Below are 13,359 nucleotides of genomic sequence, written 5' to 3'. Positions count from 1 at the left end.
CCTGAAGATTAGATATTGTAAATATGTATGTTTTCAGAAAAAAAAGCTGAAGGCCCAGCTTTAAGGAGTATAATTCACCATTACATAAAAAACACCAAGTGTAACAAGATGAACAGCAATGTAACTTTCCAGACTGTTTGCCCAAGTTGTTTAATGCCTTGTGTATTTCTGTTGAGGAAAAGTCAGAGTTTAAGTTGAATTATGTCCTTGCTGCTTTCAAAATACTTTAAACAGTTACTTAAACTGCAGCCAGTGTGTCATGCATTCCAATACAGAATATAAGAATCTATGCATTTAGTGTCACTTGAAGGCTTCTACTTAGAATTTTCCTTTCAGTGCCATAAAGTTAATCATAAGGAAGGAATGCACACTCTGATCATGTTAATTAGCTTGCTAAGTACAGCTTCTAAGGAGATCACTTTAATGTGACCTTAAGGATGCTTGAAAGATGTTTTATTAAGAGAAATGCTTGGTTTGCTTTACTGACACATTCATTGGACCAAAATGTTGTCATTAAGTAATCTGTAGCTATCTTGATGTCTATATATGGAAGAGGAATACCACAGCAAAACATGCATTCTGTATTTAATACCACAGGTTTTATTTTATAGTCACTAAAAGTACTATACAAGGATAAGGATAGGAGAAGGAGAAGATTCACTGATGCTTTCAGAAATTTTAAATTTGAACTTTATAGGGCATGCTTTTTTACATATAAAGGGCATGAACTACTGCTCTGGATTTGTCCACTCAATTCTGTGCTTTTATTTTACCTCTTTGCCTCTAGGGCAAAGACCTAAGGGGCACAGGAGCACAGCCAACTGCTCCCACATCTGTGCTAGAAAACTTTTGTGCAGCATGGTTCTGCCAGTTGCAGATCTGAGTCCTGCCTTCAGGGAGAGTCCCCCTTAAAAGTTTTTGGAAAGTTTACATGAAATATGTGACATATTTGTGGCTACATAGGTGACTGCAAAAAATATGTAGTTAAATCTTCACTGTCATTGTACAACTATTACAAAATATACAGGAGCTTAAGTATTGGTAATGGAGTGTAGGTGCTGGAGAAACCAGTGACCAGCAGCCCCTGGTGATCTGAACCCAGAAAAGTATGTTTTCCTACAGCTAGAGTCTACAATGCAATATTGAGCAGAAGAATCAAGCAGTCTGCTCTGTGGTCTACACAGCTCTAGTTACTAATACTGATAAATTTCAGCATAGCAAATTTTCCCTGGCAGAAGTTAATTGAGTAGGTAGTGCCTGGCACATGGGTCATGATCATGGCTAAGGATTCACGGTTCTACTGCAATTAAAATAACATTAATTGGTCAATGTGTGTAAGTCATTCCTTTCAGGCTGATCAAAAGTTTACAATATTTGAAATAATGTGAGATTTTCAAAAATGCTAAGAAATTAATGTGCAATGCCCCTCTGATACACAGTCAAGTATAGGAGTCATAAGCCACATCTACTTTGTGCAGTTCATATTCTGAGTGTCATTGACTTCATGTTTTGAGTGTCTAGGTAAGTTTACATGTCTATTCTACTCCAGTGCAGTGTTGTATAAATATACCACCTTAGGTCTCAGAAGCAGTATAATTCATTTTAGGTCATCCTTCACATCAATGGCCTTGCTAAACAGTTACATAGAACCACCTATTATCCAAGCAAAAATATTAGAGTTTTATCTGTTTTTCCCATCCTGTAAATCATGAAGAGGCAAGAGCATTCTGTTCTTACTTTAGAAAGTCACGTTATCCTCTTAAAATACTACATAGACAAGCATACATTTTAAATCTTAAATCTTAAAAGTGCTTAAAAATTGTTAGATGCAGTAAACTTTTTAGCTGTTTCCTTAAGCCAAGAAAAAAAACACATCATGTTTACTATGGCTTGGAAGTTTTTAGAATATGTTCTCATCTTTGCAGTGTTTTAATATAGATCCTTCCCATTTTGTCACCAACTCGTCATTATGGCTTGGGGCCTTAACATTGGCAGTCTTAGCTCAGGATACTGGGAGCTGGAGTGGGAGGTTGGTGAAAAGTCCCCACCTGCTGCTACCACCAGGCGTCCTCTGTTAATTCTTCAATAGTACGTACATTAGTAGGGTCCTACCTGTTTGTAGTTAGGTACTACTTATGCTCTTCATCCTGTTTCTGTGTTCTAAGGAATTGTGGAAGGCATCATGCTTAAAATAAACAACATCACTGCACAGCAGTTATCACAAAGGGAAGAGTGTTACTTGTAAGACAGTTAGAAATTTTTGTTTGCTTATTTGTTTAAAAGGAAAAAACTTTCTATGATAAGCAAATCTGCTGTGAAACCTGGCTGAAATGTATGCCTGGCCTGATAAAATGCAACAGAATCTGAGAATTCTTAACAGAGAATTATTTGAAAATATTTGAAAAGACTCTTTGTAAGTGTAGCAGAGAATGCTTATTATGTGCTTCCATAATCACATATTTCATACAAAATTAGAGTCTGTTGAGTAAATCCCAAAACAATTTATGATTTCTCAATACAATTCCCACACTCTCTGATTGTTCTTCAGGCAACTAAAAGACCATGTAGCACAGAAACAGCTGAAGGCTGGAGAGTGTTTTCATCTGACTTACTGGTGAGGTTCCACAGTGCTTTATTTAGTCGCAGACAGAGGGAATGCTACTGGGGCCACAAACATATCCAAATGCTGCAGACCAGTTGTAAGAGATATACTAAAAGTTTTGAAAGCAATGTCATCAACACAAAGCTTTCTTGTATCTATAAAACACTAACTCAGCTATCTTGCCTGTATCTACAATCCCCCCCATTTTTTCTAACACCACTTAAAATGGTTCTAACATTGTTTGTAGCAAGTCCTTTAATCAGCTAGGTCATTTAATTAGTAAATTTGTGTTACAAAGAAGAAATTCTGTATATGTGGGAGAGGAAAATTGTATAAAGATGTCTGCATTGTTACTATGAGGTACTCTGCAGTGAAATGTCAGTTCTAAGCATTCTGATGGCATAAGAAGTGCACTAAAATAATGCACACTAACAAATGCTAACTGAATACTAGGCCAAATATGTGGCAACTTGTCTGATAAACATCAAATTTCTCCACATGCTTATGGAATGCATCATTTTAAAGAAGGATGAAGGCTATTCTTTGGTGTTAACCACTAGCAGACAAGTTTCCCTTGATTCCTAACGATTGTTAAGACAAGGCCCTTGGAGCAACACTTTTCTTAGTACCATCGTAAAACAAGTTCACTTGCAGGTGAAACACGGAAACAAATATTGTATACTTTTAATGTGAATTCACTTTGTAACAGGCCTTAAACTCTGAACTGCCAATTTTTGACAATAAAGACTCCTATCTTCCTTTGAGGACTGCATTCAGGAGTTACTGAGAGGACCAATTCCATCTCAGCCAGTAAATTCTTTTGGCATCCATTCACTTTGGGAATGTAAATTCTATGACTAGGACTAAGACCTGTTAGTTGTATTTTCCTGACCAGAATCTATCCAGGTTTCAGAATATTCTACCCTATTCATTCTTCTATGCAATTCAGAAGAATTAAACTAATAGGAGTACTGACACTTCTTGAAAAAACAGTCTTTACCTGGAAGTGAATTTCGTGGATTTAGCACTGCATTAATAGAGGATATTTATATTTTGCTCAATGGCTAATATTTAACTGAAAATCAGAGGTCAAATATCTAATATTCCACTTAGAGGATGTTGTATCTAAATTGTCTTTTAAACAGAGATAAATTTAACCTCAAAATATTATTTTTAAACAGAAGTCAAATATTGCTGCTAAACTTTTTTGAATAAATTATACAGTGGCTCAGCACTGTTTCACAAATGGTTTCCAATCACCAAAAGGGTATTTACCCTCCCCCCCACCAAAAAAAAAAAAAAAAGTAGCTCTAATTGTTTCAAAAGAAATAAATGTTGTTCTTTACCTTTTCTCATCTTTGATTGGCCAGACATCAGTCCTGGCTGCTAAAAGAGTCAGGAGCATAAGCATGTTCCAACAGGTTTAGTGAAAGTGTAGTCATTTGTGCCAGAAACGTACACAAACACATTTAGAAATATGGTTATCCTGGGAATTGAAATGACCTCATTGAATCTTAATCCTCATTTAAAAAATAGTGCTTGGGAAATTTAATACTTCATATAATAAAGGCATTCATATTTTTATTGAAAAGTGATGAGATTATCATCTTTTCAAAGATACTGAAACCTAGATCTCTGTTTCTTAGAGTGAGCCGCCATATTCCAGATGCATAATTTTTAATACTAAAATTGAGAAATTAATTAGCTCTGTTATTTCAAACTAGCTGGTCTTCCTTTAAAAATATTCCACAAAAGATTTTTGGTGCATCCATCTAATCTGATATTTCTTTTGTTATCTTGGAAGACCTGAATTTTTCACTGAATCATATGGTTGCTTCAGATTAGTGTCAACCTTAAACAAACAAACAAAAAAAAGAATAAAATCTAAAATAAAGAGGAACTAACTAGGGAAGTTCTATGAACAATAAAGGCAAGAGATCCAAGACAGCTCCTGTGGAGATTAACAATAAAGTTTTAACCCACATCAGAAACATTTCAGTGAAGATGGAGCGTAATTGGATATGCCATTGCATTGAAAGCAAAGGAAACAGGTATTATTTCCCAAGTGAATTGCTAGCTGTTCTTCTGCCATAGATTGTATTGAATTCAGTACAAAGTTTTAGGTAAATTCTTTGGAGACTTTCTTTACTGTGTGCTTAAAACTGTCAAGCAATCTCAAATATAAGAAACCAGTACCACGCTATTGAGTATGTTGAAAGTGTACAGACAAGGATGTCATGCTACTTCCAAGACAGTCAATCAAATTGTAACATGTATATGCACAGCAAGTTTTTTCCATTAGAAACAGCAGTCTCCATGAGACTATTTAGTTACACGAATCACAATTTATCTAGAGCCTCTGACAAGATACAGTCAAATCAAATTCTCCCAAAGGAGATAGACTCATGCTAAGTTATATCACTGTTTTTCACTTCAAAAAGGCATCTTAATCAGTTTATGATACATACAAAAAATATAGGGTGGTGCAGTGCCACAGTTCCCCATAAACATTCTAAAACCAACAATTCTAAAAAACATTGCTATAGCAAGCTGTTAACTTTGAATTCATTGCTAAAGAGTGTTGTTTAGAAAACATAACGAGAAATCATTGCAGATTAATTTCAGAAAATCCAGATGACCCTTTCTTACTTTATTTTTCCTGGTGGTCTGACTTTGGTAGCAGAATGCAGAGTTCCTTAGTCTCCTATTGGCTAGAGTTGATTTGTCCTGTTCAAAACTGATCCCATGAAACAAACACATACACACCTGTTTGCTGGGAACCACACTAAACAAAAACTGTTCATAAAAATTTGTTTCAGACTGTCATAAAACTCCATGCAAACTTATTCCAGGATGACAGTTTTAGCACTGAGTTTGCTCTTGTGTGAATGCAGGTAAGTAATTGATATTAATATAGTCCCATAAGTTGACTCTTGAAGAAAACAATAGAAATGTAACTAACTCCATAAACTGAAATGAAAAAGCCAGTCTTAAATATTATGATTAGTTGCTTATAAGTATGTCCCATTGAAAGATGTTGACCACACAACCAAAGTATCAGTGTATATTTAGATCAAAATGTTTGTGTATACTTGGAAGGCAAAATAAAAGAGTTTTCTCCCCTATAAATATTTGAAATTCCATTCTTCATATAAAATATTCCATCCACATATTTAGAGAACAGGAAAGAAATAATCTGCCTACACATCACATTAAAGGAAATGCAATTTTCATTCTTCAAAGACAAAAAAAACGTGTCCAGAAATGCATATAGGAATCTGCTCATCAGATAAGTGAGCTATGTACGAAATCATTCAAAAATACTTACAGTTTCTGCAGTTCATTTTCCCCCTCACCAGATTACTCTGCTTTTCACTTCTGCTGTTATTGAAGCCTCAGCTGAAAAAAAGTTTCTTTGACAGGGATGCATTTCCTCAGAGCTGCTTTGTCTGTCTGCAATTCCCTAGATGAACACTGCTCCAATAATTTACATCACTATCGGAGTTCTGTTGCTCCCTAACACAGGCAGTGCGTTGGCTCTGTCATCTCCCACTTACTGAGCTTCTGAGGGAAAGAAACAATAGATGAGAAACAGACAGCTGATAGTATCCAACTACTCAAAGAAAAGCAACCTGAGACCACGAAGTAACACATTAGACTGTAATGATATACCACAGCATGTCATCTGTCCTGCAGTGGCATTTTGAACCCCCAGAAAAAACAGCAAATATTGTTAATAAGCTAAGGGTGCATCTACACTGAAAAAGGGTTTTTGAACAGTCAGTAACATGAATATCATGGCATTCAAAAGCTGTAAGTTACTTTAAAATGATATTACATTTTAATAAAGGAAAGAAATCTCAATATCACATTATAAGAGCAGCAAAGGATGAAATAATCCTGACAGATACTATGTCTCGCTTCAGTAAGTTATATTATATTACTGATGTTAGCACCATATTACAAACAATAGCATTGTGTGAGGATCACAAGCAGTGCAACTATTTGTGTAAATCTTCTTTTTAGAAGAAATAACAGGAAACAATTATTGTGTGCTGACAAAAGGCCACCTTATACAGCTTCTTAAATTTATTCTAGTGTATGAGAACACTTAATTACAACAACTTCTGTGGTGAAACAGGTGAACAGATGAATTGTAACATGAAGCTGGAGGACAAGCTCTCCAAAGCGAGCAGTATCCACAGGATTTGGCTATATGAATCAAAAATACATCCCACAAGCTTACTAATTTGTACAGTGGCAAATTTCAACCTATGTAAAGGAGTTCATAGAAATTTTATCAGATAGCTGAGTTTAGGAAAGTATTTCCATTTGGGTGGAGAGTGCAGATAAGAATTTAAATCCCCATTAGAAAATAATCAATATAACAACATCTATTAACAACCACTAAACTGCTGGAAGAGGTAGTTCTGTTACTACTTTTTTAGAGTTCAGTAAAAGTCTTTTTAATAGACAAGACAAAACATTTTTTACACTTACTTACAGCCTCCTCTGGGATGGCATATACTGCTGCCGTATACTGCCAACTCATCTCCACTTCCTGACACTGTAAGTGAAAAAAAGAAAGAAATGTTAAACTGTGGTGAAAGAAAAGTTTAAGTGTCTTGATTCCTTTTTCCAAATTGGAATTTGATTGCAATACTTGAGATAACACCATTTGAATAAGAGGTCATTACTGTTTTGAATTACAATCAGCAAACTGGGATTTCTGCCCCCCACCCCCTTTGCAGAATGCACAGTATCAGAATCTTGATATTTGAAGCGTTATTATAAGGACAAAATAATCATTTAAAGACAGAAAGCACATAACAATATTAATCCAATAATATTATTAGATTTTTAAGAAATAATTCCAACACAGTCCTCCCTAAAGACAGTGCTCAGACTCTAGAAATCTTTAAGAACACAAGCAAAGGTATTATGGAGCCATAGTAGAACTACTCATTACCATGACTGTTCATATGGCTATGTTGGAGAGCAAGGAGATAAAATAATTGTGGTTATAAGGTTTTAAGCATGACCTTCTATGGAAAAGCCTACCTGTGAGGTGGTATTCTCACCCACCTGGCTAGATGGTAAGTTGGGAGAAAAGTGAAGAGAAAGGAATCTGGTGGAAATTTCATTGTATTCAACTCCCGAATGAAAGATCTACTAATGCTATGGACTTGTAGGTTCCTGGCAGGATTTCCTATGACTTTAGACAGTCCTCAGAAACAAAGGAATTACGCTATTTTTAAAGCAGCTACTGTTGATAATGGTTCCCTTTGGATCTCTGCTTTCATGTTTCAGCCCATACTGTGGCAGGGACCCTCTGCTGACACAATAAAATACTCAAGTCAATGTTTTCCTTCCCAATCTTTCAGCTGACCTAAGCAGCTCCTAAGGCTAAAACGACTCAGCATTGTAGCTAGATAACATTTTTTTCATTCCTTCCTAAAGTTCAAATAACACAGAGACAGTCTTTCAATTCTTTCATGCTCAAGCTTCAGACTCTTTGCAGCTCTCTGGCTCTCTTGAAGTACCAACAATTCAGCTTTACTAGGGTTCAGAAAAGAATGAGTCAGACATTGGCATCCAAAGAAAGCAATCGTCTCCTGCTGGGTCTGTCATTATCTAGGAAGAATCTGACAGAAATTCTTAATTTCTGGCTCCTGTGACTTTGCCATGCAACAGTATTACTAACCAGAACTAATCTTTCCCTTTCCAGACCCCTCCTGGAAGCCCACCAGCTGCAGCAAGCACTCCAGAACTGCCTAAATGGGTTCCAAACCAGACTCATGTACTTCTTTCATTAACCCTGAAAACTCATTTTTTTCAGGGCTCACCCATAACCTAATTTTCTGAAATATTAGCAAACTGGGTATCAGAATTAGAGAGACACTCAAATGTACTGAGATAAAACCAAAATGGATATTCTCCATTTTCTGAGTTATGCATTTAAATTGTTTCCAAATGAAGACAGGAAGTTCTGCCAGAGTTTGTTAGGTCTCACATACTCTGGACCTCATCAACACCCCCAGAGGTCTTTCACAAATTAAAAGGGGAATTAGTGAAATGCATCTGTATATACAGCACATTTATATCACCAGTGCCAACAGTCCCCCATAAACCTAGTATTTTTTGCAGAGGTAAATGTCATCCCCTGAACACCAGCAGCGCCACCTTATTCAGGAGGTTGTTGCCAACATTACAAAATCCAAAATCAATCCAGCTGGAATATTTTCCCTGTCAAAAATAGCAACACTGTCTTTTTCTTAGAATTCAAAATTTCTAATGAGTTTCATGAACATGTTTCTGTTCCAGAGACGGGGAAATCAAGTCACAAGAAAGGTACTGGCTAAGCAAAAGTACCCAGTAGCTCCATGACTTGAGGCAGCAACTGAACCTAAATACCTGAGATCACCACTCAGTGTCTTACAACCTGTCCTATACAGGCAGCTAACACTGTTCCACATCCTGATGTAAGTTACAACTTCATCTTCAGTGGACAAGTTCAAAGCTCCAGCAGCTAATAGCTGTGTGTGTCTTTTGCATACGTTCTCACTGGCTCTCAATTATTAACTCTGCTGGAGCATCTGATCAGGGCTAGCTATTTTTGGCTGCTATTCACAGCTCCAGTTGAGTAGGCTCTGGCGAGTACACCTGGCAACACTGGCTCAGAACAACACTAACTCAGACACACAACACAAACAGGAAGAAAGGGAGAGAGAGCCTGGGTGTTATTGATATAAGATTGTATTTTTACTAGGCTAATAAATACAGTGTCTGCTCATTCCTGTGGGTGTGTGGAAATCTCATTTCACAACGTCACATTCCTGAAGAGCACAGTTGGAATAATCCAGATAATGCACTTTAAACACAACATGCATTACCTTGTCATTTTATAAATTAGACTTTGGCAGACTTAAATAAGTAGAGGAAAGTTAATCTCATGGAAACATGCTAGCTTCAATGCTGATGATAGTTCTGCCACCATCATTCCTCCTATCAAGCAAACCTAATTGCTTTGTTTTTGTGGGCTCTTAGGCAATAGCATTACTATGAGTTTGGAAAAAATAACAACACTGAATGTGCTGACTTTTGATCAATCACCACTTAGCCTTTGAACATCAGACTTTTAAGTGTCCCTTCTTTGCCAAAAAGTAATGAGCCAAAAATAAGTACCAAAGGTTGGAACCAGCTCTGTCTCAGCTGTATTCAATACCACAGTCACACTGGAGGATGAGGAAAGGGAGAAAAAGAGTGAAAGAAGAAAGCAAAGATTAGTAAAAATTGCAGTATGACTTCTTCTCCTTCATTTTTAGGTATGAGCTACTACTAGAACTGTATGAAACTCCTGGTAGCCAAAGTGCAACTAGGTAACTTTAGCTTTTATCAGTTTCAAACAGACTAAAAATTAGGAATGAACAATAAACAGCTCAGCATTTTATACACACATGGAGCTAAACAGAAAAAGAGTCGGGTAAAGAAATTAGTTTTGTATCATACAGAGTTCCAAAAAGCAGCTTCTGGAATGGCCCGAATTAGTTTTTAGTTTCCCTTTGGATCTTTTATTTTGTAGATCCTTGTGAATTTTTGTGAGACTACTGTTGCACTGAGGGCTTCTTCAGCTTCAACTGTGCAGTACAATACTGCTCCACAAGTTATAGCTTCAGATCCAACACCTGCTAGCTTGCTTTAAATGTACCATCACCTCAATCACATTAAAACTTGGATATCTGCATTCATTACCACCAACCATTTTAATTATCATAAACAGGATGCTGTTTTTTGGTTTCCTAGGATGTTGTAAAGACAAATTCATGAGATGGAGATTAGATATAAACGTCATTTCATTGTTTAATAGGCTGAGTATAGATAAAGCAATTTATGTTGCAAGCTTAGAAACTCACTTCTTACGCTGTCTAAACTGGACATTTTGCATCTTGAAGCCAGATCCAGTCCAAAATAGTTTGATAGATAAAACACTTCATTCTGAAAAAAATATTCACAAGGCTTTTGTTTATTTATTTTTTTTCCCATTAAGTAGAAAACATACATTCTAATGTCTAAAAATATCACATGGGATTATTGAAGTAACCCAGAGGAGTATGCTTTTTAAATTGTCCAGATCTTATCAAATTCCACTACAAACATATAGATTTTTAAATTATTTTTCAGTAATATTTCAGCCTCTTCTCCATGTATTTCCCAAGATTATTTTTTTTTGGCAACAATAAATCTATTTGGTTTCCTCTTACAAAATCAGCAGAAGCACTCTCAAGACAAATTAAAGAGAACCATGCTGACTGAAGTAACACTGTCATTATCCTGCCGGTAAGCCCCTGAAACATAGAGGTTGTGGTAGAAGAAAAAAATAAAATAAAAAAATTAGTACAAGCAATGACAGAATCAACACAACTTTCAAATAGGCCAGATCAGAATAAAAATCCAAGAGGAAATTGCATCCAGTAGGATTATATTCCTGACTCATGTGAAGGTCAATACTTTCAAAGTAAATAAAAAGTCAAAAACCCTGTAGGTTTGCATTTCTTAGGTAAAAAACTTAGATCATGATCTCAGAAAGAATGGGTTAAGGTTCAATCAAAGGCTCAGAACACAAACTTGCAAAAGCCAAAAAATTCTTTTGACTTATCTAATGTTTTACTTAGGAAAAAATAAGATCATTCAGAATGTCCATTTTGTACCTACTTTCCAGATGAAGTGTCTTGCCTTTTTCTGATTGAAATTACTGTTAGATTTCCACATTCCTTTATAAATGAAAAACTTATCAAATCTCAAAAAGTATTCTACTGTGTTTTCTTTCAATACTGAAATTTGGAGATGGATTGGCTAGCCACTCTCATGTCACAGGTAACTCTTTCACAAACTGGTATGAAAAAGTACATACAGGCAATGCTACATTCCTTCCAAGCTTCTGAATGATTACATCCTTGCTGCAGTGAGAGGAAGCCATGGGACCTGAGGCCTTGGATGCTGAAGCCACCATCAAGGTCACAAGACTGGAGAGTTACATTTGAATTGCCACTTCTAGTATTTGTCACTGTTCTGCGTTATATTATGCAGCTGTTTCAAAGAGGTATTGACATAAATATTTGCACAAACAAAATAGACATATGCATAAATATAATCTTGGTATGGGAAGCTGTCTGGATAGTTTTCTGACCACGTACTTTTTAGGCTCATTACCTCACCAAATACAGCACTGGCATTATTTGAAACAAAATTTTTAAATGTGGCCATCAAGTGGTGGAAGTTCAAAACTGCATCTTAAAATGTAAATTTGGCTCTGTCTAAACCAAATAAATGATGTAAAATCATGCCCACAATAAGCATTTTTTTTGCTATGGGAAGTATAAGCAGTATTTCATACCAGGTATTTGGAAAAAAAAAAAAAAGAATGCAATAAGCCATTTGTGGGTATCTAAACTAGACTAAAAAAAAAATAGTTAAGTAAAGCAAACTTTATGTATCAGAGTATAAAGGCAATTACCTATGAGATAAAGTAAAAAGACAACCTTTCCTAATAGTCCATGGTGGAAGTGTTACTCCTTCCCCCAGGATATTTGCTACTAGTCTTTTTTTACAGAGGAGGAATATTGGTGTAGACAAACCAAAGCCCTGACACACTATAGCAGTTCCTTTTTCAAGATAGTGCAAAGAACTGCAAGTTGCTTCTGTATTCAAAAATCTCCCACTGAGGGCCCTGCTCATCCACAGTGACCATGGAACAAGTGATTTACAGAAAGGTAATTTTCCCATTTACATTAATCAAGTACTTGATTGCAGTTTTAAATACATATACATTAGTATATATATTTCCGTCAACTACTCATGACTTTAATATACTGGAAAATCTACTCTAACAGAAAGATTTTATTAGTAGCATATAAAATAAAAGAGCAAAAGGAACATTTCTTATATGAAGAACGTACATGAAACTGCAAACAGCTTGTTCAGATTCCAACATTCAGCATAAAATCCAAATTGTTATGGTTATGTTTGAGTAGAGAAGGAACTTCTGGTGCAATTTATAAATTGACTACCAGTTATCCTTGTACAGCAAATTAACTACCTCATTAAATGCAGAATGAGAAGGTTACAAAAGCACCTTGGGGTGAACGCAGCTCTGGACAGGACAGGAGCCTTCCCTCAGCTGGCGGGAGAGAAGCTTTCCCTCACATGAGAGGAGAGGAGCCTTCCTTACCTCAGGTGACAGGACAGGAGCCTTTCCTCAGCTGACAGCAGAGAAGCACTCCCTCAGCTGACAGGACAGAAGCTTTCTCTCAAGTGAGAGGAGAAATTTTCCCTCAGGTGAGAGGAGAGGATCCTTCCCTCAGCTGGCAGGGGAGAATCTTTCCCTCAGGTGAGAACAGAAGTCTTCCCTCAGGTGAGAAGAGAGGAGACTTCCTTACCTCAGGTGAGAGGACAGAAGCCTTCCCTGAGGTGAGAGAAGAGAAGATTTCCCTCAGGTGAAAAGAGATCCTTCCCTCAGCTGGCAGAAGAGAAGCTTTCCGACAGGTGAGCGAGGAGAAACCCTCCCTCATGTGACAGGACAGAAGCTTTCTCTCAGCTGACAGGACAGAAGCTTTCCCTCAGGTGAGAGGAGAGGATCCTTCCCTCAGCTGACAGAAGAGAAGCCTTCCCTCAAATGGCAGGACAGAAGCCCTCCCTCAGGTGAGAGAAGAGGATCCTTCCCTCAGGTGACAGGAGCTTTCCCTCAGGTGAGCGGAGAG

General features: G+C 36.8%; 1 protein-coding gene across 1 annotated transcript in view; it reads right to left on the bottom strand.

Annotated features, from left to right (window-relative positions):
• ANKFN1 (ankyrin repeat and fibronectin type III domain containing 1) overlaps positions 1-13,013 on the bottom strand; it is a 225,121-nt gene extending 212,108 nt beyond the window's left edge. Inside the window, exons 1-5 of the mRNA XM_083805345.1 lie at positions 12,735-13,013; positions 11,514-11,689; positions 10,516-10,597; positions 7,103-7,169; positions 5,931-6,166 (exon numbers count right to left, since the gene is read on the bottom strand). The gene's annotated coding sequence lies outside the window, so the exon portion shown is untranslated. The remainder of the gene's footprint in view (positions 1-5,930; positions 6,167-7,102; positions 7,170-10,515; positions 10,598-11,513; positions 11,690-12,734) is intronic.
• Positions 13,014-13,359: the final 346 nt, after the last annotated feature.

This window comes from Anser anser, assembly GCF_964211835.1.
Source record: "Anser anser genome assembly, chromosome: 19".
Taxonomy (NCBI): Eukaryota; Metazoa; Chordata; class Aves; order Anseriformes; family Anatidae; genus Anser; species Anser anser.
This window is presented reverse-complemented; position numbering and strand designations above follow the sequence as displayed.